At 46.2% G+C, this 27,958-nt stretch overlaps 2 long non-coding RNA genes across 2 annotated transcripts in view; one reads left to right on the top strand and one right to left on the bottom strand.

Moving 5' to 3' along the window:
* The first annotated feature begins 581 nt into the window (after window positions 1-581).
* LOC139050754 (uncharacterized) lies at window positions 582-27,368 on the top strand. Its single transcript, XR_011509066.1, has 4 exons — window positions 582-647; window positions 1,254-1,429; window positions 18,415-18,509; window positions 26,661-27,368. It is a non-coding gene; the product is annotated as an uncharacterized lncRNA (long non-coding RNA).
* Window positions 2,803-27,958, bottom strand: part of LOC139050755 (uncharacterized) — a 28,051-nt gene continuing 2,895 nt past the window's right edge. Inside the window, exons 2-3 of the long non-coding RNA XR_011509067.1 lie at window positions 21,823-22,042; window positions 2,803-2,890 (exon numbers count right to left, since the gene is read on the bottom strand). This is a non-coding gene — a long non-coding RNA (uncharacterized lncRNA). The remainder of the gene's footprint in view (window positions 2,891-21,822; window positions 22,043-27,958) is intronic.

The following is a 27,958-nucleotide window of genomic DNA, read 5'->3' as shown; positions in this document are numbered from 1 at the left end:
AACTGTGGTATCATTGTAAAGCGGCCAGCACCCATGTTGTGAGCAGTGCCCCTTAATATGGGAATGAAGTATACATCGGCCAAACGGGTCGTTGTGTAAACACGAGACTTTTAGAGCACAAAAGGTCACTAGGGGGAAACATTCATTGCCATATTAAGGGGTACTGCTCACCACATGGGTGCTGGCCGCTTTACAATAATACCACAGTTTTATCACACCATAAGGATCAACTAACCAGGGAAATAATCGAAGCCTTTCGTATTCACAAGAGGGGAGAGGGTTGTATCAGTCAGCCATCTGTACATCTAAGCCGTGGTGAGGTTGCGTTTTTGGAAGTACACTAAAAAGAAGAGAGAAGAAAATGTGTATTAAAAATGGTTGTTAGGGTTGCAACAAATTACGATAGGATTGCACACCATGATAGATAAGTGCCATGCCTTTGACGCCCGAGTATGAGCGGGCAAACGATATATATATTAAAAAAAGAGCCTCTAATCTTGCCTTGATTTGCTTTGACGCCTGAGGGTGCGCAGGTATATAAACATGAAGTATGTGTTCTGAAATTAAATAGTTGCGAGTGCAGCGAGTGTCGTCTATTCCTGCTTGTCCTCACTGTGTCCGTGTTTGTGCGCTGCTTCACCAGCAAGGTACTATGATCACTCACCAACTAGCCCAACTTTCCACGTTACTGACCTCTTCCTTAATAGCGCAATGCCATCGCCTCTAGTTCACCACGGCGGGTAGCCACCCTTGTTACTAAAGTTTATTCTAACTTGCTCACTTCATTGTGCCTCAACGACCCTCACTATTAAATGTACGCTCAGGTACACTTTTGTTCCATTTATTTTCTTCTGCATGTCTGTCTACTTTGTCCGCTCATTTTTAATACACAAATTCTCCCTCACACTAGGCCGACCTCACACCGATTTCGGTCTGCCGACAGTCGGCAGACCGGCGCCGGTGCGGGGTCGGCCTAGTGTGAGTTGGCGTTTAGTATTCTTATGGTACTTCACGCACTTTTCGGGTTTGCCGCCTACGCCAGTCACTGGTTAGTATGAAGTCGAATGGTCAGCGCATCGGACCGCTGTGCTGACCGAACAGGGTTCGAGACTGACGACGAAACGGAGATGACTCGAGTCGGAGATAGTGAGATGGCGATGACTGATAGCTGCTCATCTCAGCTAGCTTAGCTGCTCATGCTGGTGTGGGTGTTGTGCGTATTCCTTGACTTTGGCAACAACTCTCGCTTTTAGTGGAAGACCGACCATGGGAAACTTTGGAACCATGCGTATTACCGGGGTGCAAAGAAAAGACTGAGGCAGACGATCTGGGATCACACAGCGAGATGGCTATGTCGGGGAATCACAATTGAACAATTCTGCGGCTTTGCGGTGCACGCCAGGTACTTTGGATTCCTCAAAGACGACAGGTGAGCCATATTCTATTTTTCGTACCTCTGACTTTTGTTATTCGAGCATTTTCGCATAGTCGCGGGAGCCATGTACGAAGGGGAGTAGCTTTGTGCCTCGACTTGGTGAAAGCTGTTTAATTTAGAGTACGATCGATGAGTTTGCGTTAATTTAATTCTTGCTTAGGGTTTCAATAATTTTTTCCCGCCATCGCCAACGGGCGTGATTGAAACAGCCATGCAGGTTTGTTAACAAACGAGGCGATGCCCAGGCTAACTTACTGCTCTGTATCAAGGCACGCAGGGAACGTGCAACGATTCTCCATCATCAGGAATTCTAACACACGCTACGAGCCTCGTCTCATATTGCAGAAAAAGCTATCCGAAAATGACCAAAAGCGCTGCCCTGCATACGTGGAAGTTGTTTGTGAAACTGGGAATGCATAAGCTCTTGGGAAGCCAACCCTGCTCCAGGGTAGGACGTGTGTTGGATGGTTGCTCAGTGTTCGAAAGGTTAATAAAAAAAAATGTTGTGCCCTTCCACTTTGTCAAGCTAACCAGCCAAGCTGTATTGGAATGAACATATTGACAATTATATTGAGCGTTAGCAGAGTGTTCAATGGGGCTGGTCGGTTCATCTTTACAATAAAAACAGGAACAGCGCAACACAGGGTGAGCGAGTCTTGTGCTCCTTACTCGCTCGGCCTGTGTTGCGCTGTTGCTGTTTTAGAGCGCAGCTCTTTGGCGTTCGTTCCTGGGTTTCGCGTCGTCGTCGGCCTCGTAACCAGCTCCGCCCCCCTTTCATCCCCCCAGCACTAGCAGCGACCGACTGATACCGCTTTCGTGAGTCCGCTACGGCACTCACGAAAGACGTCGTGCACTTCCTGCAACTCGCATTAACCGTCCATCGATCCACACCGATGTTAGTAGTGGGGGACTTTAATGTTGACATAAAGACAAACAGCAATTTTCTAACACTTATGCGGGAGAACATCCCGTTCCTCTCGCTCGTAACGCGTCCCACGGCTGTGACAACCTCGCGAGGCACTTGTATAGATCTCATCTTTGAGAATCAAGCATTGGTGTACCAAGTCGAACATATATCAGTCTATTTCTCCGACCACAAAGCTTCCTTCATGACTGTCAAGAACTGTTAGTGGAGTCTTTGTTAAAGGAATACGTGTGAAAAATAAAAAAAAATTATGTGATAGCGCATACATGTGTTGCTCGATTTCTTTTCCTCAATCTATCGAAAAGGTGAAACAGCTTATTTGCTGCGCTCAAATTTCGCATTAGGAAGTAACGTAATCGTCGGTAATTTTTTTTATTCTGACTATATTGATTTATACGGCTAGTGCTACGTAAATTGAATAAACACAGATACACGTAACTTTGTGGTTGTTGTTGTCTTTATTATTGGCCCGAGCGTCGAGTGATACGCTTGTTTCTTGCGCAGCGCTTCAGATTCACCTCCTGAGACAACTGGGGACAAAATTAAACGTAAATCAGGAAAAAATAGAAAAAAATCGTACGGTACGAAATTCATGGGCTTCATTATACATATCAGTTACAAATGCAGTTACAAATGCAGTTACAATGCAGTTTAGTTACAAATGCAGTTACTAAAGTGTCTGGAATAATTAGAATTAGAAATCATTGATTACCGCACAGCAAAACACAGTATCGTAGACTTTAGACCAACTACATGAACACGACTTTGGCGAAATTCCTGGAAACCAGGAAGTATAAAGCTGAAGTAAGGTAGTAAGGTAACAGAAGAAGGTAGCGTGATATTTAACCGGCTAATTCAACCCCCCCCCCCCCCACCTTGGGAGGGTTGGCTGACACCTAGACATTCATCGACTCGCGGTGACAGGTGTGGCGGGCCTTTGTGTACGCAATCCTTTCGGGGAACTGCATTTAGAGCGAGGAATGCACCTTATGGCAGAGCTTGAAAAAGAACCTGACAAGACCACCGGCTAAATCTTGTTGTGCATTTAGGGGCTGTATAGTTTTATCTTGCGAGACAATTACTGTTCTGACAACCAATGTTTGTCAAATGTAATAAAAATAGAAAAATAAAACCATATAGGGTAAATTATGTGCATATTCTATTTTGCGCAATAATATCATTTAGCACTTGTCGCTTTCAAAGACAAAGATTTGCTTCATGACGGCCAGCGCAAAACGAGGCTGAAGCCTATTCTAGTGGTATTTTTATAGTTAAATAGATGTCCATAGCATGGCGGCTATGACGTTAGCGGTTTTCAAACGCCCGAAGCACTGCAAAAGCATGATCTTTGGTAACCTGGCTCTTGGTATCCGGTATCTCACAATTACGAATGTCATAAGGGAACCGTAATACCTTGTCGCAGCTGAGAATTTTGTCACCGTGTTATGAAGCGAAAGCATAGAATATTAAGAATGCGTAATTGTCCCTTTTTGATTTGTTTTCTTACACAGCAAGCTACCACCACCGTAAAGCAGATCAGTTGGCATAGTTACTTTGCTTTCCCTCTCATGGAACGTCGTATTAGTTTTCTTTAATGTGCAGAAGCCATCGGTAGGAGGCCGGGACGAAAGCGTGCGAATAGGGACGCGAACAAAGCCAAATGTTTTATATAATAAGGATAATTTCATTCCTTTATCACAGGAATGTGTCATTTGCACGAAGTTAATCTTTTCTTAGTATTCGACCTGTGCACTTTCTCTAGTCAACACGCGCACTCACTCAATAGCAGCTGTATTTGCAGTCTTTTGGATGTTTGAGCGGCAACATCCCAGCGTCGTGTTACTGTGTTTCTGCTCTTTTTTTTTCATATTAAGAAAAATCGGGACGCCACTGCGCTGACACGTTCCAGCTTAGGGCGTACTATTTATAGCGCGTAGTAGCACTGACCTAATTATCTGGTTTGGCGCCTACATCAGAGCACTCATCGACCATTTTGAACACTCTCCGGCCGACGCCACTATACGCCTCTTCGTCCTCCGCTAGGGTACTCAGTACCGTCGTAACCTTCATCCGGACGGCTTTGAGTTCCTACATGTCATACATAAACACCTCCGCTCAACCGTTCTAGAAGAGCTCCACGACGCACCAACGGCAGGACACCTCGGCGTATATCGAACCTATGACCGTGTACGTCGCCGTTTTTTCTGGCCGGGCCTTGCCCGTTCCGTACGACGTTACGTCGCCGCTTGTGAACTTTGTCAACGACGCAAGAAGCCTTCCCAGCTCCCCGCTGGTTACCTGCAGCCCCTCGACATGCCTGCCGAGCCCTTACATCGCGTCGGCTTAGACCTTGTGGGCCCGTTTCGGGAACCTACATCAGTAAACAAGTGGGTTGCAGTCGCGGCGGACTACGCGACCCGCTACGCCGTAACCCGTGCTCTTCCAACCAGTTGCGCTACTGATGTTGCGGACTTCCTCCTGCATGATATCATTCTATTCTAAGAATGATATCTATTCCATTCTATTTTATTCTGTTCTATTCTAAGCAGCAGACAGACGCTTCGGTGGCAGCAACGCAAAAAGCCCTTTATCCAAGGCAGCAGCGTACTTTTATAGATAACGCTGCATGCCGGTCAGGCACGCGTCATTCGCGGTACAATCTTACGAGAGCGCCTGGCTGATACAGAACATTCCTTCCTCCTTAATTAAAGCTACACGCGTTTCTTTCCGCGCGCATAGTTGGCGGCTTAAAATTAAATTAAATTATGGGGTTTTACGTGCCAAAACCACTTTCTGATTATGAGGCACGCCGTAGTGGAGGACTCTGGAAATTTCGACCACTTGGGGTTCTTTAACGTGCACCTAAATCTAAGTACACGGGTGTTTTCGCATTTCGCCCCCATCGAAATGCGCCCCCATCGAATGCCGCCGTGGCCGGGATTCGATCCCGCGACCTCGTGCTCAGCAGCCTAACACCATAGCCACTGAGCAACCGCGGCGGGTGGTTGGAGGCTTGATAGCGATCAGGAGGACGCCTTGTGCGATTACTTCTTCGCAGATGGACCTCTTCAGGTGATGCCATTGTTGATGGGGTGATACTTGCAGGCTGCGCTGCTGAGTGTCTTGCCTCGGGCTGCGATGCCGGTTCCTTAGTTGAAGTGGAGTCATCTAAGCGAACATCCTCAAGCTGGTCCGCAGTAGGACCAACAATAATGAAGTCAGAATGGAATGAAGTCTTTGGTCCCGTAATCCAGCTGGGTCTCAAGTGGTCGATATGTACAAAACGAAAATGGTTACTGACTTTGACTACAAAAGTAGAGTCGCTTACGCGTTGCACTACGACAGCTTCCTCCCATGACAGGGTTTCACCTCTCGTGGTCTTGACGAGAACTGTGTCACCGGCTTCCAGCTGCGGGTCCCTTCCTCGGCGCTCGTTGCGATGGGCGGTGTCTCTGTCTTGACGGCTGCGCATACCCTGCACAAAACTTGGCTTTAGGAGTGAAAGCTTCACTCGAGGTTGTCGTTTTAGGAACAGCTCATCCGGCGTTCTTCCTGTTACGGAATTCGGGGTGTTCCTGTGAGCATGCAAGAAGTCGTTAAGTCGTTGATGCAGAGTTCTGTTTTCACCTGTTAGATTATCGTGAAGCACTTGCTTGAGTAGAGTGGCTTTTGTCGTTTGGACTAGCCTTTCTGCTCCCCCGTTCGATGAAGCATGGTAGGGTGGCGTACGTGTGTGTCGAATCCCGTGAGAAGAGGTGAAATTGGCGAACTCCTGCGCAGTAAACTGAGGTCCGTTGTCGCTGATCAGTTCCTACGGGTAGCCATACGCTGAAAATATCTCCTTGAGACAGTCGATTGTTTTTGACGTCGTTGTAGTGCGGAGGCATTTTGCTTCTATCTACTTTGAGTAAGAGTCTACTGGAAGGAACAAGTTGGAATCATCTTTCATGGCGAAATCGACATGGACTCTCTGCCAAACGCGGGTTGGATAAGTCCATGAATGCAATGGTCCTGGTGCCTTCGCAGGCATGGTCGTTTGGCACACTGTACATCGACGGACAGTGTCTTCCATGTTCTTGTCAATCGATGGCCACCAAACAAACGACCTAGCAAGCATTTTCACTCTTTGCATTCCAGCGTGCTCTTCATGCAGCAATGTTAATACTGCTCCAGTTAGCTCACCAATTTTAGTATCTAATAAAGATTGCCTAATTTCACCCAAACCTTGGCCAATACCCCACAGTGGGGGTGCGCCATCGCATAAGGAATACCACGCCATACCATGCCATACTTTATTTTCAAATCAATGAGATTCGAGTCCGGCGCCTTTTGAGTGGGTCTGGGAAGCCGCCGCGGGCGCGGTTCCGAGACATTATCTCGAGGCGGCTTCCTCGGCTCAGTGGACGGCCCAGAGTTGTGCTGTCAGGTTCGAGCTGAGTAGTGCGATCTTCCGGCGCGAGCGGAGGCTGGCGGTGGAAGAGACGGAGGGGTCGGCACTGCCCGACTTGTTGGTTAGGTCCCGACGCTCCCATAACATGGGGCACGGGAGTTTGTGTATTTCGCCCCCATCGAAATGTGTCCACCGCGACCGGAATTCGATCCCGTGGCCTCGTGCTTAGCAGAAACATTGTTTTATCTGCCTTCTTCTTGTAGCATGATGTTTAAGAATTAATAAAATAAAATGTTTAAGATTTCAAGACAATCTCTTTGTAGCTACTATAAATTCCTTCACGCTAGAGCAAATATCCCTGTGGCACTTTCCAAGATAGGAGGCTCCTGAGAAAGAATATTTATAATTGAAAAGCTTAAACTAAGCTGTGTAAATCTTGATTGTAGAATATTTTTTCTTAAAGAAGTAAAATGGCGGCAGAATATGAAAAAATCATCTATTGTTTCATCTTCTCCACAGATTGGGAACAGAGGAGAGGGCACCAGACCAGCGCTGTGACGATAGAAGTTGAATTTTGGTATTCGACAACGTAATCGGGTAAAGATTACTTCAGGTTTTCTGGTATGAAAGAAATTTTTGGGCCATGGGAATAGGAGGTGTCGATATTGACACGTGTACTTGTCTTTATCGGGCGACAAGTTTTGTCGCCTAACAAATGTTATCGCACAGCGCGGGCCGCGCCTGCATGTATCCGAAGTTTCTGGAAAGTTATCGATGCTTCTATCCGCTGTCTGGTGTCGCCGAACGTTGTGTTATCTGATTTCATCGCTTGACACGAATGGTGTAAAACATTTTAAAAGGCATGCGGGTCCCAACGTTTAATCTGGAACATTCGATGATTGCTGTATAAAAGCCGACGCGCTTGACCCGCTGATCAGATTTTCGACGATCGCCGACTGTGTTCGCCGCTATCGTTGTGCTTTAAGTGTAGCCTGTTTTGTGGGCACAGGTTCGCCCAATAAAAGCTAGTTTTGTCTTTCTGACTTCGTCGGGACGGCGGCGTGTCGTTGTTATGTCGTCGAGATCGTTTCTTCGTCGACTTCGTCGGCGGCGGAGGATCTTCGTCAGTTCGACGAACAGCAACCGCACCTCCATCGGTTGCTGCTTTTAGTTTTCCGGATATGGGCTCGCTGACCGGCCCCGGGCTGGGCCAGTGTATGGTCGGCGCTGCGGCGACAGGTAGCGGCCTGGTGATGGCGAACGCGACGGTCGTCGAGAGCTCCATTGAGTAGCGGCGAGGTAGTCGGCGATGTCACGTGGGCGCTCTCCAAGCTGTGGACGCGGCGCGTTGACGGCGAAACCTCGCAGTCCCATCTCTCGGTATGGGCATCGTCGGTAGACGTGACCCGCTTCTCCGCAGTGGTAGCAGAGCGGGCGGTGGTCAGGAGCACGCCAAATGTCCGTCTTCCTCGCGTAGGTGCGCTGGGCGACGGGTGGTCGTGCTGGCGACGGCGGCGGCGGACGACGAAACTGCGGCCTGACAGGGCCCTGGCGCGGTCGCGGAGGGGGTCCTTGACGGCGTGCGACGGTGGCGTAGGTCATCGCTTGCGGCTCAGGCTGCGGCGATTCAGGGGCTACTCCAAGTTGTTGTTGGAGCTCCTCACGCACGGCGTCGGCAATCGAAGTCACTTGAGGCTGTGATGATGGGAAAAGCTTTTGTAGCTCCTCCCGCACGACAGCTCGGATAGTCTCGCGTAGGTCGTCGGTGGCCAGTGACTGAACTCTGGCGTAGTTTGTCGAGGTTGTGCGGCGGTCGAATTGCCGGTTTCGCATCTCGAGTGTCTTCTCGATGCTGGTGGCCTCGCGAAGAAACTCGTCGACGGTCTTCGGTGGGCTTCGTACCATTGCGCCGAAAAGTTCTTCCTTCACACCACGCATGAGAAGGCGGACTTTCATCTATTCGGGCATATCCGGGTCGGCGTGGAGGAAGAGACGTTTCATTTCTTCCGTGAAGATAGCAACGTTCTCGTTCGGTAGCTGCACTCGGGCGTCCAGCATGGCTTCGGCTCTTTCCTTGCGCACGACGCTCGTAAAGGTGCGCAGGAAGCCGCTACGGAAGAGGTCCCATGTCGTTAAGGTCGACTCCCGGTTCTCAAACCACGTTCTGGCGGCGTCTTCTAAGGCGAAGTAGACATGCCGCAGCTTGTCGTCGGAGTCCCAGTTGTTGAATGTCGCGATTCGCTCGTAGGTCTCCAGCCAGGATTCCGGGTCTTCAGTCGCTGCTCCATGGAAGGTCGGTGGGTCCCGGGGTTGTTGTAAGATAACGGGGGACGCTGGGGCAGCCATTGAGGTTGTCTTGACCACGATCTTCTTTGTCGCCTCAGGTAGAAGTCCGTGCTCTGCGGGCAGTCCTTGCAGTCTGCGGCTAGCACGCTGGTCTTGGGCGGTGTCGGTTTTGTCCACGGGCTTCGGGCTTGGATCGCGGCTTTGCGGGGGCGTTCGGTACATGAACGCACTAGCACCTCTCCACCAGATGTCACGTGGTAGTGACGGTGAAGAAAGAACACAGTAGCAGTACTGTGAAAGACAAAACTAGCTTTTATTGGGCGAACCTGTGCCCACAAAACAGGCTACACTTAAAGCACAACGATAGCGGCGAACACAGTCGGCGATCGTCGAAAATCTGATCAGCGGGTCAAGCGCGTCGGCTTTTATACAGCAATCATCGAATGTTCCAACTTAAATGTTGGGACCCGCATGCCTTCTAAAATGTTCTACACCATTCGTGTCAAGCGATGAAATCAGATAACACAACGTTCGGGGACACCAGACAGCGGATAGAAGCATCGATAACTTTCCAGAAACTTCGGATACATGCAGGCGCGTCCCGCGCTGTGCGATAACATTTGTTAGGCGACAAAACTTGTCGCCCGATAAAGACAAGTACACGTGTCAATCAGATATATGTCAATCAGTCTGCACGGCAAGGATAACCATTCATGACCGGACTTGCCCTGCCACCTTCGTTATCCTCCAACAGTGTTCTCGAGACGTCATTCTCGGTATGGACTTCCTGAGCCAACATGGTGCAGTCATCGACCTGAAGTCGAAGTCAATAATGCTGTCGGAAGATAAAGCGATACCGCCGGACAGCCCTCGTAGTCACCACGCCTTGAGTGTGCTCGAAGACCAAGTGAGCATCCTGCCCCGCTCCAGCATTGTTATTTCGGTCGGCACCGAAATACCCGCTGACGTAGAAGGCGTAATCGAAGGCGACCAACGCCTCCTGCTAGACCGGGAAATTTGCGTCGCAAGAGGGATCGCTCGACTGCATGGAGGGAAAACTGAAGTGTTGCTGACAAACTTCAGCCCGGAGTTCAAGCACATCAACAAGGGCACGACGATCGCGTACATCGAGGAAATTGTGGAAACCAGTAATGCGTTTGTCCTCTCGGATTCCGCCACATCTACCCCGACGACCACGGTTTCCGAACCAGAATGTGACCTTAATCCAAGTCTCCCAGTGATTAAGCAACAGCAACTCAGAAGTCTGCTCCGACGATACAAAGACTGCTTTTCGACGACATCGAGGATTCGACAAACACCAGTCGCCAAGCATCGCATAATCACCGAGGAGTACGCTCGACCACTCCGCCAAAGCCCTTACCGAGTTTCGCCGCGAGAACGCGAAGCTATAAGAGCACAAGTAGACGAAATGCTGTGCGACGACATCATCCAGCCGTCGAAAAGCCCGTGGGCATCCCCTGTTGTGCTGGTGAAGAAAAAGGACGGAACCCCACGTTTCTGCGTCGATTATCGTCGTCTGAACAAGATCACGAAGAAGGACGCATACCCCCTTCCACGGATAGACGACGCATTGGATCGGCTCCGCAACGCTAAGTACTTCTCCTCGATGGACCTCAAGTCTAGCTATTGGCAAATAGAAGTCGACGAAAGAGATCGCGAAAAGACCGCCTTCATCACCCCAGACGGCCTCTACGAGTTCAAGGTTATGCCATTTGGACTGTGCTCGGCGCCTGCAACGTTCCAGCGCGTGATGGACACGGTTTTAGCGGGATTGAAATGGCAGACCTGTCTCGTTTACTTGGATGACGTCGTTGTATTCAGCGGAAATTTCGACGATCACCTTAAGCGGCTTGCCACAGTACTAGAGGCCATCAAGTCATCAGGGCTCACTCTGAAGCCAGAAAAATGCCGCTTCGCTTACGAGGAGCTTCTGTTCCTAGGCCACGTCATCAGTAAATCCGGAGTACGCCTCGACCCGCAGAAAACAGCTGCCATCGCAAAGTTCCCGCAGCCCACCGACAAGAAGGCAGTACGTAGATTCCTTGGCATGTGTGCCTACTACAGGCGCTTTGTCAAGGACTTTTCACGCATCGCCGAGCCATTGACACGTCTAACTAAATGTGATGTTGAGTTCAAGTGGAAAACGCCGCAGGCCGACGCATTTGAAGAACTCAAACGACGCATGCAGTCGCCGCCGGTACTTGCGCACTTCAACGAGTACGCCGATACACAAATCCATACTGACGCCAGTAGCCTAGGCCTCGGTGCCGTTCTAGTCCAGAGGAAAAACGGAGTCGAACAGGTGATATCTTACGCTAGCCGGTCGCTGTCAAAAGCGGAAGGCAACTATTCTAGGACCGAAAAGGAATGCCTCGCCATCGTTTGGGCTACAGCTAAATTTCGCCCTTATCTTTATGGCAGGCCATTCAAAGTCGTCAGTGACCATCACGCTTTGTGTTGGCTAGCGAGTATAAAGGATCCTTCAGGACGACTGGCGCGGTGGAGCCTCAGACTACAAGAATACGACATCACTGTAACCTACAAGTCCGGACGAAAACACTCCGATGCCGATTGCCTATCACGTGCCCCCATTGACCCGCCGCCGCAAGATGAGGAAGATGACGACGCCTTCCTTGGCATGATAAGCGGAGAAGACTTCGCTGAGCAGCAACGGGCAGACCCGGAGCTAAAAGGCCTGGTGGAATATTTGGAAGGGCACACCGACGTTGTCCCCAGGGCATTTAAGCGCGGACTATCTTACTTCACGCTTCAAAACAATCTCCTCGTGAAGAAGAAGTTTTCACCAGCCCGCACGAACTACCTTCTTGTTGTCCCGACAGGACTTCGTCCAGAAGTATTGCACGCCCTACATGACGATCCGACCGCTGGACACCTCAGTTTTTCCCGGACACTCTCGAGGAAACAACAAAAGTATTATTGGCCGCGCCTGACCGCCGACGTCGCCCATTATGTCAGAACATGCCGAGACTGTCAGCGACGTAAGACACCGCCGACAAGGCCAGCCGGATTACTACAGCCAATCGAGCCTCCTTGCCGACCATTCCAGCAGATCGGGATGGACTTGCTGGGACCCTTTCCGACGTCAACAACCGGAAATAAGTGGATCGTCGTGGCGACAGACTACCTCACCCGCTTCGCTGAAACTAAAGCACTGCCGAAAGGTAGCGCAGCCGAAGTGGCGAAATTTTTTGTCGAAAACATCCTGCTTCGACATGGCGCCCCAGAAGTCCTCATCACCGACAGAGGAACGGCCTTTACAGCGGAGCTCACCCAAGCCATTCTGAAATACAGTCAGACAAGGCACAGGAGGACCACGGCCTACCACCCGCAGACGAATGGCCTTACGGAGCGGCTGAATAAGACCCTCGCCGACATGCTAGCGATGTACGTCGACGTCGAACACAAGACCTGGGATGCCGTCCTGCCGTACGTAACATTTGCTTACAACACGGCGGTGCAAGAAACAACACAGATCACGCCGTTTAAGCTGGTTTACGGCAGGAACCCGACGACGACGCTCGACGCCATGCTGCCCCACGTCACTGACTAAGAGAATGTTGACGTCGCTAGCTATCTCCAGCGCGCCGAAGAAGCCCGACAGCTCGCCCGCCTACGGATCAAGAACCAACAGAGGACCGACAGCCGACACTACAACCTACGACGACGCTTTGTTGAGTACCAGCCCGGCGACCGTGTTTGGGTTTGGACACCGATACGCCGACGAGGACTCAGTGAGAAACTACTCCGACGCTATTTCGGACCCTACAAGGTCATCCGACGTATTGGCGCACTGGACTATGAGGTCGTGCCAGACGGCATTTCGCATTCACAGCGACGTCGCGCACGACCTGAAGTGATCCACGTGGTGCGTCTTAAACCATTTTACGGACGCTAACGAACTTTCCTTATTGTGTTTTTTTTTCTTCTTTGCTATGAGTGCTTACTTATTACTTTCGTTTGTTTGCAGCATCGGGTCGATGCTGTTTAAGAGGGGGGTATTGACACGTGTACTTGTCTTTAACGGGCGACAAGTTTTGTCGCCTAACAAATGTTATCGCACAGCGCGGGACGCGCCTGCATGTATCCGAAGTTTCTGGAAAGTTGTCGATGCTTCTATCCGCTGTCTGGTGTCGCCGACCGTTGTGTTATCTGATTTCATCGCTTGACACGAATGGCGTAGAACATTTTAGAAGGCATGCGGTTCCCAACGTTTATTCTGGAACATTCGATGATTGCTGTATAAAAGCCGACGCGCTTGACCCGCTGATCAGATTTTCGACGATCGCCGACTGTGTTCGCCGCTATCGTTGTGCTTTAAGTGTAGCCTGTTTTGTGGGCACAGGTTCGCCCAATAAAAGCTAGTGTTGTCTTTCACAGTACTGCTACTGTGTTCTTTCTTCACCGTCACTACCACGTGACAATATTCTGAAAAACTTGCTACAGCTGGGTTCGAAAAGTCTTGAATGATTGTATATCTCCTGAATGTATTAATCACTAGGTAAGCTATTGTAGGAAGTAATGGTAATACAGGGCCACTTAGGACCGCTCTCGCGAGACTGTCAGCCATTTCGTTCACTACTAAGCCTTTATGTCCAGGCGCCCAAAGCAATCTAACTAAATTTATGTGGGCAGGCACTAGAAAATTAAATGTACGTAAAAGCTTGGTGACACCATTTGCAGTGAGCGAGGAACATACGGATAAAGAATCTGTTATTTTTACTACCGCCGATATTGACGCATTTAGTTTGCGTAAGGCAAGAACTACAGCTATAAATTCAGCCAAAAATACGGAAAAGTCCGGAATCCTGATTGCAAATGACCAGTCTAGAGCGGGAGAGAAAATGCCAATTCCAGATTTTTCTTCACACTGTGAGGCCTCTGTCGCAATGACTGTACTTATAGACAAGCTCAATAAATGGTCCTGTAATAACCCGTATAATAAATACCTTCTTGCGCAAGCGGGATAGCCGAAAGTGGACGTGGAGGAACCCGAATGCCGAAACTAGAAATGAAGTAGATTTCATACTCTGCGGTAACCCTGGTATCATTCACGATGTGGACGTGCTCAGCAAGGTGCGCTGCAGTGACCATAGGATCGTAAGAACTCGAATTAGCCTAGACCTGAGGAGGGAACGGAAGAAACTGGTACATAAGAAGCCGATCAATGACTCAGCGGTAAGAGGGAAAATAGAGGAATTCCAGATCAAGCTACAGAACAGGTATACGGCTTTAACTTAGGAAGAGGACCTTAGTGTTGAAGCAATGAACGACAATCTTGTGGGCATCATTAAGGAGGGTGGAATAGAAGTCGGTGGTAACTCTGTTAGACAGGATAGCAGTGTGCTATCGCAGGAGACGAAAGATCTGATCAAGAAACGCCAATGTATGAAAGCCTCTAACCCTACAGCTAGAGTAGAACCGACAGAACTTTTCAAGTTAATCAACAAGCGTAAGACAGCTGACATAAGGAAGTATAATATGGATAGAATTGAACATGCTCTCAGGAACGGAGGAAGCCTAAAAGCAGTGAAGAAAAAACTAGGACTTGACAAGAATCAGATGTATGCGTTAAGAGACAAAGCCGGCAATATCATTACTAATACGGATGAGATCGTTCAAGTGGCTGTGGAGTTCTATGGAGATTTATACGGTACCAGTGGCGATAATGACGATAATGGAGGAGATAATAATCTAGATGAATTTTAAATCCGACAAGTAACGCCTCAAGAAGTAAAGAAAGCCTTGGGAGCTATGCAAAGGAGGAAAGCAGCCGGGGAGGATTAGGCAACAAAAGATTTGTTGAAGGATGGTGGGCAGATTGTTCTGGAGAAACTGGCCACCCTGTATACGCAATGTCTCATGACTTCGAGTGTACCGCAATCTTGGAAAAACGCTAACATAATTCAAATCCTAAGAAAGGGGACGTCAAAGACTTGAAAAATTATAGACCGATCAGCTTACTGTCCGTTACCTACAAAGTATTTACTAAGGTTTTGCAAATAGAATCAGGAACACCTTAGACTTCCGTCAACCAAAGGACCAGGCGGGATTCCGTAAAGGCTACTCAACAATAGAACATATTCACACTATCAATCAGGTGATCGAAAAATGTGCGGAATCTAACTAACCTTTATATAAAGCTTTCATTGATTACGAGAAAGCGTTTGATTCAGTCGAAACCTCAGCAGTCATGGAGGCATTGCGGAATCAGGGTGTAGACGAGCCGTATGTAAAAATACTGAAAGATATCTATAGCGCCTCCACAGCCACCGTAGCCCTCCATAATGAAAGCAACAAACTCCCAATAAAGAAAAGCGTCAGGCAGGGAGATTACGATCTATCCATTGCTATTCACAGCGTTTTTGTCGGAGGTATTCAGAGACCTGGATTGGGAAGAATTGGGGATAAGAGTTAATGGAGAATACCTTAGTAACTTGCGATTTACTGATGATATTGTCTTGCTTAGTAACTCAGGGGACCAGCTGCAATGCATGCTCACTGACCTGGAGAGGCAAAGCTGAAGGGTGGATCGAAAAATTAATTCGCAGAAAACTAAAGTAATGTTTAACAGTCTCGGAAGAGAACAGCAGTTTACGAAAGGTAGTGAGGCGCTGTAAGTGGTAAGGGAATACATCTACTTAGGACAGGTAGTAACTGCGGATCCGGATTATGAGACGGAAATAATCAGAAGAATTAGAATGGGCTGGGGCACGTTTGGCAGGCATTCTCAGATCATGAACAGCAGGTCGCCATTATCAATTAGGAGAAAAGTTTATAACAGCTGTGTCTTACCAGTTGTCACGTACGGGGCAGAAGCCTGGAAGCTTACGAAAAGGGTTCTACTTAAATCGAGGACGACGCGACGAGCTATGGAAAGAAGAATGATAGGTGTAACGTTAAGGGCTAAGAAAAGAGCTGTTTGGGTGAGGGAACAAACGCGAGTTAATGATATCATAGTTGAAATCAAGAAAAATAAATGGGCATGGGCAGTACATGTAATGAGGAGGAAAGATAACCGATGGTCATTAATAGTTACGGAATGGATTCCAAGGGAAGGGAAGCGTAGCAGGGGGCGGCAGAAAGTTAGGTGGGCGGATGAGATTAAGAAGTTTGGACGGACTACATGGCCACAATTAGTACATGACCGGGGTAGTTGGAGAAGTATGGGAGAGGCCTTTGCCCCGCCTTGGGCGTAATGATGATGATGATGATGATGATGATGATGAATAAGCCGTTTAATATATTATAAGGGAGAAGTTTTGCACTATTTGGGTAGTTGTCATCAAATATAATTTGTAGGTTCTCTCGCACATCACAAATAGTCGGTAACTCCCAGAGACGTACATTTAAGGGATTGATGAATGTTTGTACGAAGACCACCTGTGGTGTATGAAAACGATGCCAGTGCACTCCGAAGAATAGTGCAGGCTGAGAAATGAATATGTATTCCAATCTTGTAATAGGGGATTCATACAATTTTAAGACTGTTTGCACCGTCAGTAAACGAAATCTACACAATATTGAAGGCAACTTGACTTATTGGTGTAGTATGTTATTGGCAACACATTTCGGCAATCTGCAACACAGTCGTAGGGCTTCCCGCTCAAGTAAAACAAGGGGACGTAATTTATAGGCTGGAGCAACAGAAAATAAAACACATCCAGATTCTAAAATGGGCCGCACATACATTTTGTATGTCATTAAAAGTAGATATCTTCGCATTCCGGACCGATTGTTGCACAGCTTACGTAGCATACCAACTGCTCGCACTCCTTTTTAACTATATGGTCAATGTGGCCAAGCCAGCTGAGGGAACCGTCATATACTACACATAAATATTTCACCGACTCCACTTGAGGTATAGTCTCGAGGCGATATGATATCGATACGTTAACGGGATTGTTAAGAGGGAACACCAATATCGAGCATTTTCTAACGTTAAGTGAAAGGCGAATTTTGTTTAACCAGGTTTCTATGGCGTAGAGGTAGTTGTGTAGTCAATAATATAGAGAGTGACTATCACTGTTTGATGCGAAGAAAGCAATGCCATCCGCGTATACGTATGTTTGTACATCTTGGTGAAAAGGAATGGAACACATCAGAATATTAAATAGTAATTGTGAAGTGACAGCTCCTTGAGGAACACCTCGTGATTGATTATATATACTCGAGGAAACGCCTCTTAGACAGCAGTAAAATGTTCTTCCATTTGAAAATTCACCAATCCAGTTTGAAAAATAATTTGGAATGTGTAGATTTCGCAATATATCTAATAAAATTAAGTGTTCTACACTGTGGTAGTCTTTGGATATGTCGAATGTCACAAGAGCACCTATTTGCCTCTGTCGCCGTGCTAATTTTATTCTACTTTTCTAAGTCCACGTGAGCATGCCAAATTGAACATGATGGTCGCAATCCAATTTGGCAGGGGCTAAGCAAATCTTCGTTCTGAATAAATTTAATCATACGGGCATATAGAATTCTTTCAATGAATTTAACCAAATTTGCAGTTAGCGCAACTGGCCTAATGTTACCTATTGTATATCCTTCCCCATGATCTTTAAGAATAGGGATGACTTTAGCAATTTTCCACGCAGACGGAATCCATGAGAACCGAATTGAGTAATTTACAATAGATAAAAGGTCATCAGAAGCTTCCTTAAATAAAATTCTGATCATAGTAGATGTTACCGCATCCACGCCGGGAGCTGAATCTGGAAGTCGCTGCACGATTTCAGCGAATTCTAACATGGAGATTTCTGTAAAATCATCTGACGCCTTTCGTAAGCGAGAACAACTTGGCAAGACAGAAGAAAATCTAATTTGTAATCCCTTCGCGATTTCTTCTAGTGATTGTTTCATTTCATCGCTACTTATGATTATAGAGTCAATATTAATTTGACGCGGAAGGACGTTTCTACCGTGGAGAAAACGAAACAATGCACGCTTATTTTTATTATTAGACAAGAAATCAAAATGCTTAGAGTCGAATTCATCTTTGGCTTTAGAAGCTGTATGTTTAAAGACAGCTCGAAAAAATTTATAGTCACTCCAATTTTTGGGACTCTGGTTATGTAATAATTTTTCCCAAGCAGCTTTTCACTTTCTGTAATCTCGAGTGCATTCTTCAATCCACCAAGGAATGTAAAAAGTCCTTTTATTCAATCTAATCTCAAATTGAGCTTCTTTTTTTAGAACTTTCCAAAGCGGAACAGATAATAGTGGTTTTTTGTTCTGTAGGCACATCAGACAGAGACGAAAGAACATTTCGTAGGCATTTTTTAACAATGTTAGAATTTATGAAAGTTCTAACCTGGTAACTCATGACTGTTACAGGACGTGCAACGTGAAATACTATTGGAAGGTGACCACTACTTGTCGAACAATCAATTGTCGACCAAGAAGTTGCGGAGAAACTCGGGCCACAGAATGTAAGATCTAGAGAAGAGTATGATCGGCCTCTCACAAACGTCATAGATCCGCAGTTCACACACGTTAGTCGATTGTCCAACGACCAGTTCCACAATCGGGTGCCGCACAAATTTGTTTTTAAACCCCATGAGATATGGTGAGAATTGAAATCACCTGTGATTACAATGTCATGTCCTCAAGAGTTAATAACACTATCCATTGTGCTAGTGTCCTGTACGCCAGATGGAAAATATGCATTAATTACGGTAAAGGGAAAACATCACGGGAGAACCAGCTATATCGCTAGGATTTCGCACTCTGAAATAGAAAGTTGAAATGAAATTTTAGCCTTATGGCAAATTTTAGATGAGATAAATGTAATTAATGCGCCACCTCTTGTAGGACGGTCTACTCGAAATGATCTGTAGAATTTGATTTGAAAAGATTTCTCAGGATTTAGCCACGTTTATTGTAACATAATTAAATCAGGATAAAGTTGAGAACTTAGACAAGTTAAATCTACTGAAGCAGAATATAAAGAGCGGCAGTTCCACCGAAGCACATTTAGTGATTCTATTTTTTGGAAAGTACCGCACTCGCAACTGCCTTCTGTAGAATGTTTTCCTTTAGCACAACACTGGACTGACTTTTCTAAGCTTTTGAGTGAGTACCGAGGGAGGAGTCTTCATTAATAGAAGACATGGTTCTTTCATATGATCGAGCATTTTGTTCCACCTCTGTCATCTCCAAATCTGTATTAATCTTATTACAAATTGTAGAGCCCGTGGAAGAGGGAGTTGAAAGTTCGGTGTCATTATTGCAAGGATCGGCATCTGGTCTTTTATGGTTAGTTTGGTGCTCAGGATCAACTGTTTGCGTTATTACAGGAGCTGGGCAGGTAGTTTGCAAAAAATGAGATAAATGACTAGAAACGGCTTGTGAGATGCATTCACCCAAGGATCATTGCCAACCTTTCCGTAACTTTTGTAACTGCTTTTTGCACAGCGGCCTCTATAGTTGCAGTAAGTGATAGGTTCATGGTAAGATTTTGTCTGCCTATTAACGCCGCATAGCCAGATGCCCTTTCTTTCACACAGTTTATGGTCTCCATCCTAGAGCAGCATCGTCGATCAATTATATCAATCACCTGTAATTCTTGAGCCCTAACAGAACAGTATAAATAATTGGCCGGGTGATTGCCATCACAGAGACAGCATCGCTCTTCTTGGGCACTACAATCACTTTTAGCATGTTCATCTCTACATGCGCAACAACGTTGTCTTGATTTACGCCCTGCCATACTATGGCCGTATCGCCAGCAATTACGGCATTGAATCGGACGCGATGCCAGGGGTTCAACTCTGAACACAAGGGGCCACACCTTTAGCTTTGACGGGCAGGAAGTTCCAGCAAAAGTCGCAATCACTAATTCTGTTGGGACCCGCTTATTGTCTGCCACTCGATTGCATCGAGATATGTAAAGGGGGAAGGCAGCTGGGGAGGATCAGGTAACATCAGATTTGTTGAAGGATGGTGGGCAGATTGTCTTAGAGAAACTGGCCACCCTGTATAAGCAATGCCTCATGACCTCGAGCGTACCGGAACCTTGGAAGAACGCTACATAATCCTAATCCATAAGAAAGGGGACGCCAAAGACTTGAAAAATTATAGACCGATCAGCTTACTCTCAGTTGCCTAGAAACTATTCACTAAGGTAATCGCAAATAGAATCAGGAACACCTTAGACTTCTGTCAAGCAAAGGACCAGGCAGGATTCCGTAAAGGCTACTCAACAATAGATCATATTCACACTATCAATCAGGTGACAGAGAAATGTGCGGAATATAACCAACCCTTATATATAGCTTTAATTGATTACGAGAAAGCGTTTGATTCTGTCGAAACCTCAGCAGTCATGGAGGCATTACGGAATCAGGGTGCAGAGGAGCCGTATGTAAACATACTGAAAGATATCTATAGCGGCTCCACAGCCACCGTAGTCCTCCATAAAGAAAGCAACAAAATCCCAATAAAGAAAGGCGTCAGACAGGGAGATACGATCTCTCCAATGCTATTCACAGCGTGTTTACAGGAGGTATTCAGAGACCTGGATTGGGAAGAATTGGGGATAAAAGTTAATGGAGAAAACCTTAGGAACTTGCGATTCGCTGATGATATTGCCTTGCTTAGTAACTCAGGGGACCAATTTCAATGCATGCTCACTGACCTGGAGAGGCAAAGCAGAAGAGTGGGTTTAAAAATTAATCTGCAGGAAACTAAAGTAATGTTTAACAGTCTCGGAAGAGAACAGCAATTTACAATAGGCAGCGAGGCACTGGAAGTAGTAAGGGAATACATCTACTTAGGGCAGGAAGTGACGGCAGATCCGGATCATGAGACAGAAATAATCATAAGAATAGGGAAGGGCTGGGGTGCGTTTGGCAGGCATTCTCAGATCATGAACAGCAGGTTGCCCTTATCCCTCAAGAGCAAAGTGTATAATAGCCGCGTCTTACCAGTACTCACCTACGGGGCAGAAACCTGGAGGCTTACGAAAAGGGTTCTACTCAAATTGAGGACGCCGCAACGAGCTATGGAAAGAAGAATGATAGGTGTAACGTTAAGGGATACGAAAAGGGCCGAGTGGGTGAGGGAACAAACGCGAGTTAATGACATCTTAGTTCAAATCAAGAAAAAGAAATGGGCATGGGCAGGACGTGTAATGAGGAGGGAGGATAACCGATGGTCATTAAGGGTTACGGACTGGATCCCAATGGAAGGGAAGTGTAGCAGGGGCGGCAGAAAGTTAGGTGGGCGGATGAGATTAAGAAGTTTGGAGGGACAGCATGGCCACAATTAGTACATGACCGGGGTTGTTGGAGAAGTATGGGAGAGGCCTTTGCCCTGCATAATAATAATAATATAATATTTGGGGTTTTACGTGCCAAAACCACTTTCTGATTATGAGGCACGCCGTAGTGGAGGACTCCGGAAATTTTGACCACCTGGGGTTCTTTAACGTGCACCTAAATCTAAGCACACGGGTGTTTTCGCATTTCGCCCCCATCGAAATGCGGCCGCCGTGGCCGGGATTCGATCCCGCGACCTCGTGCTCAGCAGCCCAACACCATAGCCACTGAGCAACCACGGCGGGTGCCTTTGCCCTGCAGTGGGCGTAACCAGGCTGATGATGATGATGATGATGATGATGATGACTGCACTTACTCCAGTCCCAGACAATCTCTCAAGTGTTTCAGCGGGAGAACGATCAGCATCGACACCTCTGACTATCCTCTTAGTGTAGGCGAGGTGAGCAGGGATGTAGGCACTCACCGGTAATGACGCCAATGATGAGCACTTAAGCAAATCCGCGACACAGGACTGGTCTGGCGATCGACACACGATACCTCCGCGGCCGGACTGCCTCACTTCCGTGATGGTCTGGTATGAAGAGGTAGCAGCCTGTAGAGATTTCTGGATCGCCTGGGGGTTGGTCAGACGTATAAAGCCTCCATTTGAAGGAACCAGAGCCACCGGGATGCTGCTCACACCACTGCGGATGAACAAATCAAGAGGTAATTCATCCATTTGAATAGAGGCCGCCCATGGGGAAGAACCCCTACCGGGGGAGTTTATGGACATCTGCCTAGGATGAAGCTGGCGTTATAATCAGTGAGAATTCAACAAATAAGATTAGTAAAGCCTAATATCACCCAAAACCTGGCCAAATACGAGAAGCCGCAGAGAACGCTGCGTTTACGTTCGGCTTCTTCTTTTATGCATGGGTACACATTAAAGATCCCTTGGTGGTCAAAATGCTTAGGCAGTGCCCCACTACAGCGTGCCTCATAATGAAATCGCGGTTCTGGCATGTAAAACCGCAAAATTCATTCATTCATTCATTCATTCATTCACTCACTCACTCAAAAAGAACGTTTAAGATCTTTGGAGTGCGGCCATGCTCATCTCATTTATTGGTCGTACCTTTCAGCTTTTTTTCATGTTTTGAAGTCTGGGTTTGGTACTTCACTTTGTTTCTGAGTAGCCGGCAAAACTGAACTTGAGTGCTTTTGCAACAGCCAACGTATATTTCAGCACACCGTAATTTTTATGCTTTGCTTTCTTGACCTCGAAATTAAATAAATTATGGGGTTTAACTTGCCAAAACCACTTTCCGATTATGAGGCACGCCGTAGTGGAGGACTCCGAAAATTTCGACCACCTGGGGTTCTTCAACGCGCACCTAAATCTAAGTACACGGGTGTTCTGGCATTTCGCCTCCATGCTTGACCTTGAAACCTGACGGGACCTCGTTGGTGAGCACATGGACTCGGACCTCTGCAGCGAGCTGGTGTTCAATTGAGACGCTTTGAGAGTTATTTGTCGACAATGTAGTTGTTTGTGATGATGGTCACAACTCTCAAAGCAGGATACAGCAGTCTCCTCTTGTAAAGGTATTTCTCAAGCTATGAAAACGATATTCAGTTCGAACTGAGAAAGTAGCCTTCCGGCAAGACTTCTTTATATTTCCCACATTCTGGCTTCCCTTAAGTGACACGCACTGAGTACAGTGCTGCATTAGCTGAATTATCGAGATTGTGTCATTCAGCATTAAAAAGGTTCTGGTTAACCATAATATCTTTCACATTGTGCAGTACTCCTGTGCTTGCTTTGCGGAATTTTTCCATTCCTATTTAAAAGATATATCATCTTCGGCGGACGCTGCACTTATATTTTGCGAGTGTGTTCTAAATCCGCAACTTTTTCGCACCTTTCGAATCTATCAATGAATGAATGTATGGTGTTTATTGGCGCAAGGGCGAGGTATGGCCAAAGAGCGCCAGACCTGTAGTGATGAGTTTGCAGTGTTGTATTAATTCTATGAAGTTGGTCACATGGCTGTAAAGGGGCCTTAAAAATAGTCGCTCTGGAGTGCATAAAATCTAACTGTAATAAGATTATGTCGTGGTGATTTTGGCTTCTAGCATGAAGTGAAACACGGGCACAGAAAAGGAGCAGACAGGGCGAGCGCTAACTCTCAACTAAATTTTTATTAAAACGAAGAACATATATATAGGGGATTGCAAAAACCGTAGCATAAGAACATGACAAGGTAAAAAGCATCAGTTAAACATATCAGGGGGTATGGAAGTCAAAGAACAAAAATTTACTTCAGAGTAGTACACGTATTGCGAAGGTACCGAAATTCGCAATCTAACAGAGACAACGAAGCATGACTGACGCAATTGTGTCCTAATCTTTTTATGTGGAATGCCTCGATAATTTCCCGCTTGGTTTGGCATCTGTGTCTAGAAAGAATTTTTGTGTCTTGAAGGAAAGGTTTGCAACCACAATCGAAACAATGTGCTGCTAAATGTGATGCATTAGGTTTGTTTAGTGAATGTTTGTGTTCTTTCAGTCTAATGTTAACGCAACTGCCACAGATGTACCTGTAACACAGGTGCCAAACCACGCGGGAAATTATCGAGGCATTCCACATAAAAAGATTAGGAGACAGTTGCGTCAGCCATGCTTCGTTGTCTCAGTTAGATTGCGAATTTCAGTACCTTCGCAATCGCTTTCACGCTTTCAATGAATTTAACTAAATTTGCAGTTAGCGCAATTGGCCTAATGTTATCTATTGTACATCCTTCTCCATGATATTAACAATAGGGATGACTTTAGCAATTTTCCACGCAGACGGAATCCATGAGAACCGAATTGAGTAATTTACAATAGATAAAAGGTCATCAGAAGCTTCCTTAAATAAAATTCTGATCATAGTAGATGTTACCCCATCCACGCCGGGAGCTGAATCTGGAAGTCGCTCCACGATTTCAGCCAATTCTAACATGGAGATTTCTGTAAAATCATCTGACGCCTTTCGTAAGCGAGAACAACTTGGCAAGACAGAAGGAAATCTAATTTCTAATCCCTTGGCGATTTCTTCTAGTGATTGTTTGATTTCATCGCTACTTATGATTATACAGTCAATATTAGTTTGACGCGGAAGAACTTTTCTACCGCGGAGAAAACGAAACAATGCACGCTTATTTTTATTATTAGACAAGAAATCAAAATGCTTAGAGTCGAATTCATCTTTGGCTTTAGAAGCTGTATGTTTAAAGACAGCTCGAAAAAATTTATAGTCACTCCAATTTTTGGGACTCTGGTTATGTAATAATTTTTTCCAAGCAGCTTTTCACTTTTTGTAATTTCGAGTGCATTCTTCATTCCACCAAGGAATGTAAGAAATCCTTTTATTCAATCTAATGTCATATTGAGCCTTCTTTTTTTAGTACTTTCCAAAGCGGAACAGATAATCGTGGTTTTTTGTTCGGTAGGCACATCAGACAGAGACGAAAGAACATTTCGTAAGCAGTTTTTAACAATGTTATAATTTATGAAAGTTCTAACCTGGTCACGCATGACTGTTACAAGACGTGCAACGTGAAATACTATTGGAAGGTGACCACTACTTGTCGAACAATCAATAGTCGACCAAGAAGTTACGGAGAAACTCGGGCCACAGAATGTAAGATCTAGCGCAGAGTATGATCGGCCTCTCACAAACGTAATAGATCCGCAGTTCACACACGTTAGTCGATTGTCCAACGACCAGTTCCAGAATCGGGTGCCGCACAAATTTACTTTCAAACCCCATGAGATATGGTGAGAATTGAAGTCACCTGTGATTACAATGTCACGTCCACAAAAGTTAACACTATCCATTGTGCTTGTGTCCTGTACGCCAGATGGAAAATATGCATTAACTACGGTAAAGGGAAAACATCACGGGAGAACCAGCTCTATCGCTAGGATTTCGCACTCTGGAATAGAAAGTTGAAATGAAATTTTAGCCTTATGGCAAATTTTAGGTGAGATAAATGTAATTAATGCGCCACCTCTTGTAGGATGGTCTACTCGAAATGATCTGTAGAATTTATTTTAAAGATTTCTCAGGATTTTGCCACGTTTATTGTAACATAATTAAATCAGGATAAAGTTGAGAAGTTAGACAAGTTAAATCTACTGAAGCAGAATATAAAGAGCGGCAGTTCCACTAAAGCACTTTGAGTGATCCTATTTTTTGGAAAGTACCGCAGTCGAAACTGCCTTCTGTAGAATGTTTTCCTTTAGCACAACACTGGACTGACTTTTCTTAGCTTTTGAGTGAGGACCGGGGGAGGAGTCTTCATTATTATAAGACATGGTTCTTTTATATGCTCGAGCATTTTGTTCCACCTCTGTCATCTCCAAATCTGTATTAATCTCATTACAAATTGTAGAGCCCGTGGAAGAGGGAGTTGAAAGTTCAGTGTCATAATTGCAAGGATTGGCATCTGGCCTTTTATGGTTAGTTTGGTGCTCAGGATCAACTGTTTTCGTTGTTACAGGAGCTGGGCAGGTAGTTTGCAACAAATGAGATAAATGACTAGAAACGGCTTGTGAGATGCATTCACCAAGGCTCATTGCCAACCTTTCCATAGCTTTTGTAACTGCTTTTATGCGAAGCATATTACGAGAGCTCAACCCAGCTCCTCAGGCGCGGCGGTGTCGCCTTCAATTACCTTTGACCCCATGCCATACCACGTGACACCGTGACGTCACGACAGAAGAGAAACGGGGCTCCAACTCACGCCGTCGCTCGCGGCGTCGCGGCGGTATATAAGCAGCTGCGCTTGTTTCTAGGTGGCTTTGGCTCAACTCTTGCAAGATGGGCTGGGTGGGAATCGAACCAGGGTCTCCGCAGTTTGAGACGGAGACGCTACCATTGAGCCACGAGTATTTTTTTCTCTTTATTGCCGGTCTTCGACGTACACATACGGCATAAAGAGATACACTTCATAATGGTAAAAGCAATGACCGTCTTGGGCCCTTGCGAATAGTTAAAAACACTTGATTACCGCTAGTTCATCCAATATATGCATCCATTCGGGTGGTTCTGTTCTCGTTTTATAAGCTTCACGCAGATATAGCACGGTTTCAATGAAATGCTCTCTCGCAGGATGAATAACAAGCCTCTCATTGCACTCATTCATTCTTGTTTTCCACAGGCTATGTAAACATATGGCCATAAACATGTCACATGGCATATCTGCGTTCTCAGTTGACAAGAAGTGGAGGCCGTACGGTGTTAACGGTAATTTCTTTTTCAACGTTCTTTGTAGGATGTCCCGCAAGAACATTGCATCTGAACAATGAAGAAAGATATGCTCAATCGTCTCTGGTTGCCTGCATCGTGAGCAGTTTGCAGACCACGGCACAAAGATTACCCTTTCTCTTAGCCATGGCTTCACTGGGAGCGTTCCACTGTGTAATTGGAAGAAAAAGGTTTTTGCGGATGACCGTATCGGCATCCGCTTCACTCGCTTGAGCACATTTCTTCCTCCGGATTCAACGCGGTACATAGAACCATAGACAGGCACAGGCAATGATACATCAAGTAAATCTTTGTACAGTCTTTTCCGTTTAACAGATGCAAGGTAATGCAATGAAAAGCGCGTATGTAGGAAGTCAATGGCCAATACGACTTCTCGCAGGAAGCCTCTGAGCCTAGGTCCTGTGCGGTAATCGGAGGACACCACGAATTGAGGCAACGCGTTGCTCAAACGTCTTTGAAGGACTGTGCACAAGAATGTATCTTTCTGATCACGTAGGAACAATAATCTCGACACGACTTGTCTTAAAAAGAGATGAACCAACCCTAGGCCTCCACTTTTCACTGTTCTGAACAAATTAGTGCGACTAGAGCGCTCCCATACGGAACCCCAACTGAAGATGGCAAACTGCCGGTGTATGCTTTGTATGCTGACTCTTGATGCGCACAATGCTTGTAAAACATACCAAATTTTGGCCAATAAAAACACATTACACACTGTTGCTGTTGTGAATATTGATAGTTCTCTCCCACCCAGCTTTGCCGTTTTCGCCTTAATTTCTGCGACCTCTCCTTGCCAATAATTTTTGGTGTCCTGGTGGTGTTGCAGAGGTACCCCAAGGTACTTGGTAGGCTTATTTGTCCACTGCATTTTTCAAAAAGTGAAGGCGTGTCTTCCCATTGTCCATACCATATCCCAATCGACTTACCCCAATTAATCGCACTCCCCGTCATTTTACAATACTTTGTCACAACATTAACGGTATTGCTTACACTTTGCTTGTCATCACAAAAAACAGCGACGTCATCCGCGTATGCTAACAATTTTAGCTCACTGTAACCGACCCTGAAACCCCGGACATGGCTCTCTTTTATTATCTTTAGACACAGTGGCTCGAGATATAGGGCAAACAGCAGAGGCGATAATCCACATCCCTGTCTTACGGAAGACCTGACGGCAATGCTGGGAGAGAGAGTTCCATTAACGATTACCTTTGATCAAACGCCTGCATAGCACATTCTGATCCCTTCTGTTAAGATTGTTCCCACATTCACGTGCTCCAAAACATAGAAAAGAATTGTGTGTGT

Source organism: Dermacentor albipictus, chromosome 10, assembly GCF_038994185.2.
Source record: "Dermacentor albipictus isolate Rhodes 1998 colony chromosome 10, USDA_Dalb.pri_finalv2, whole genome shotgun sequence".
NCBI lineage: Eukaryota > Metazoa > Arthropoda > Arachnida > Ixodida > Ixodidae > Dermacentor > Dermacentor albipictus.
The sequence above is the reverse complement of the archived record's forward strand: the minus strand, read 5'-3'. Positions and strand labels throughout refer to the sequence as shown.